The sequence below is a fragment of the Gymnoscopelus microlampas genome, assembly GCF_963454915.1.
Source record: "Gymnoscopelus microlampas genome assembly, chromosome: 18".
Taxonomy (NCBI): domain Eukaryota; kingdom Metazoa; phylum Chordata; class Actinopteri; order Myctophiformes; family Myctophidae; genus Gymnoscopelus; species Gymnoscopelus microlampas.
Genome location: NC_139955.1, coordinates 14,834,960 through 14,838,747, shown reverse-complemented (window position 1 = coordinate 14,838,747; position 3,788 = coordinate 14,834,960).

Genomic DNA, 3,788 nt, shown 5'->3' with positions numbered 1-3,788 from the left:
ACCAGTGTTTCCCAAACAGTGGGTCTTTTTTTTCATTTCCTATATTTCTTTTAATGATTATTATTTCAAAATATTAAAAAAAAATGTTAACAAAAATTCACAAATGTTCATGAATTAAAAACGAATTCAATTTTTTTTCCAAAAGAATTTAGATAAATAATAATAATAATGAATAAAATAAAAATAATCAAAGAGATTCCCTAAATTAGACAATAAATGTTTAAGAAGTAGTGAAAATAGCCGATCTACAAGCTCACAACACGTTGCATCGCGACGTGTTGTGATCTTGTAGATCAGGAAGACATTTAATTTCTCTTTTGGGTCTCAAGCTCAAAAGTTTGGGAACCACTGGTCTAGACCATTCTAGAACCATTATACATTCACCTCTCACAAACTTTAAAGAAAGAGCTTATTTCTCAAATCCCAGAACGCAGTACTCCAATTCACGTAAACAGGGGTGAAAGTGGATTTAACTTATTGCCGATACTACAACGCCTAACCTTCATCACTTAATATTGCTTTCCTCCCGCCTGCAGCTTCATGCCTTATAATTATTACTCGTTGATAGCTTTATGGTGTAGAAATTAGAATCAATTAACATCCTTTATAGCTAAGTTAGGGCTGTCCATGGTTGAATTGGTTTCGGCAGACAATTTGACAATTTGTTTTATATGTGAAGTTCTATTGGACGAAACGGTAGCCTTACTAGGTGGACTTTAAAATAATACCTACTTCGATTAATACTATTTGACAATTGCAATATGATTAGTCAGCGCAGGTTTTATTTTGCAGTCCACCTGCTGGAAGTCGAGTTTGATTTAAACTAACTTGATGCTATTGGAAAGAAAGCTGAACTATTCATTGAAAAGGAAAGAAAAAGTCATTATTTGCATTAGTTCTTGAAAATATGTTCGGTCACTGTTTTGGGACGGTGGTGAAAAAAGGTTATTTCTAGCCCTGATGGTCCACTTTGAAATAACTGGCAAAACAAATCTTTACCAGGAGAAAATACATTTGTGATGGGTTGTATGTAGGTTTTGACAGGTCTTCTACCCAGTACTGCATACCGGCCCACTTTCACCCCACGTCTGAAAATCCCTCAGCATGTCATTTTCTACAGAATTTTGGGTACCTCTGGATTATAAGTACAATAACAACTGGAAAATTAGATAAAACCAAGTCTGTACATTGACTGAACGGGACACTATCACGCATTTGATAGTTGTTGATAGTTATTCATAGTCTATGCAAACATCACACAACAACCTTTGTTTTTGGCATTAATCTCTCATGATGCATTTCTCAGGCAAGCATTTTGCTGCAACACGATATAGAGTACAGAAGTCCTGACGTCACTCATTCATCCCCTGGTTCGTAAAGTAATTTCTATATGGAGAATAACATTGGGTCATCTTAGAATCGTCTCATATAATAATTGTGGTCCAAAAATAAACAAACTGTCTTGGTGATATTGTCAGGGAGGTGGCTCTGTATCGTTTATGATAGGTCAGTCACTTATATTTGATACAGTCTGTTTCTGGCGAAAATTGTACTAATTCGGCGGAAGTAACATTAGCGTTTTCTCACTGTCAGTTGATGCTTCATATCCATAAGAGTAAAACCGCCGGGATTATTTGTTTATTTTTGGAACACAGTTCTTATTTGACGCGATATTAAAGACGTCTATGGGAATTCAGAACAGGGGTGGAAAACCGCGAACCAGGTAGGATGCGTAAATTACGTCAGACTTCGGTGCTCTATAGAGTCCAATATTGGCATGGTACTGACCCCCTTCTCCGATTATGGGCATGTGGACTAGTGTGATGAAGTCTATGTCGCCTTTGGCCATAATGACAAATGGCAATGATGAACTGAAAGCACTCCATCTGACTAAGTACAAAAGTCGACTTCACATGAACAATGTTGATGTAAATACAGTAACAGATTCACAACTTAAAGGGCATGCATGACATGCATACTGTGGATTATCAACTACGATTAAACTTTCTCTCTTCATGAATTATACATTCAGTTCACTAGGCATTTCCTGGTTGTGAAGACTGTTCATGCTGCGTTCGTTTAACGCCAAAGGTGGTTCTGTTTCATGACATCATGCAAGTAGCGACATGAGCAGTGATTGGTCTACTTTTGAGGGGACAGACAGACATACAGGCCCTATCTAGGACAATGTCCTAGATAACTTGTAGAAAAGGTTAAGGTTTTTACATTCACAATTTTTACTCCAGTAACATCACTGGCGTAAACGTTTCGGTACAAATTTAGTGGCTTTTCAGAGACACATAAGACGGCTCAGTTTTCATTGTCGGCTCTCCAAAAAATGTATTGATAGTGTCCCTTTAAAGGGGCTACACCATGAATTAAAAAAAAATATATTATATATAAATATTGCCCCCTAATACGTTTTAAACAGGTTGTAAGCCTAAAAAACATCCAGATATTTTTTCTCACAATCTGACTGTCTGTCATTCCAAGCTTTTTCAGCTGCAATACCAAAACGTCCTATTGGGCAGGGGGGAGCTACTGAGCAATTCTCTCTGGCCATCGTCAATGCAAAATCAGTGCAAGTGACATCACTTGCACAGCCATTCTGAAATGGCCTGTTCAGACACGCCCATTCAGGAAATCCATGAAATGAGCATGAATGACTGAATGTTAAAAAAAAAAAAAAATTTGGGTACAAGAGACACTGGGGAGCCCAAAAAATACTAAAAACCTAAAAAAAAATGAAATTCATGGTGTAGCCCCTTTAATGTTAGACTCCACTCCAGTGGGGTCTTTTGAAATAATGTGTTTGTTTACCTGCTGTACAATAACCTATGTGGGTCACAATGCCTAAATTATGTAAAAATAACATTCTAGTCATTTCAAATGGACATCTGTAGTTTCACATGGTCTGTAACATTATAACATTTAATGGTGAAAACGTCATATGCTTGTATATTATGTTTTATTTTCTGTATAAGCTTTGGTCGGCTATTTAAATTGTTTGTTCAGTCACAAAAAACTCTCCAATCCTCCTTCTCAAATATTTTCTGTTCAGGTGATTTAACATTATGTTACGTCTTTGTAGTTTAAATGTAATGCTTAATTCAGCTAGAAAGGGATGCATTTTTGTTTGTGAAATCATTGTCTTCAATGCATTGTATTTCAGAGGTTTCAGTGTATTAATGTGTTTAAGCATTAAGACAGGTTAGCTGATGCCGGTTTTGGCTTCGGTGAGAAAATTAGAATTAATTACGTTTTACCAAGCTCAGAGGTCGAGTCCACTGCAGTCAGCTAGATATTTAAATACGTTAAATGATGTCTTTAAAGTGAGGGAGAAGATGATTTCTTTTTTTGTATCTGTTGATTTTTTTGATATTATGGCATTTTGTATTATAATACTTGGTCCAGAATTACACTTACTAAAGTTCATTGTCAAGCTAATATGACAACTGTGAGAATGTAGATTGTCGACGTTGATGCTATATTTATTTTTATACAAAGATGCTATCTAGAGCTGTGTTTGGTTCTTACTTTATGCTAAACAGAACCAGTCAAATGGGAGGTTGGTTGGATGGAGTTTATAGTTTGGTTTGGCAAAGGGAAGGTTCAATCTATAATGTGATGCTACCGATTTCTGTTCTCTCATTTCTTTGCTGTATGTGCTCTTATATTTGGACTAGTGATAATGCAGCAACTTTTAAACCAATTCTTTTCAACTGTGATTATGTCGAATTTTCAGCAACCACAGAACTGGAACGGTAAAGTTGTATGTTGATGCTTGT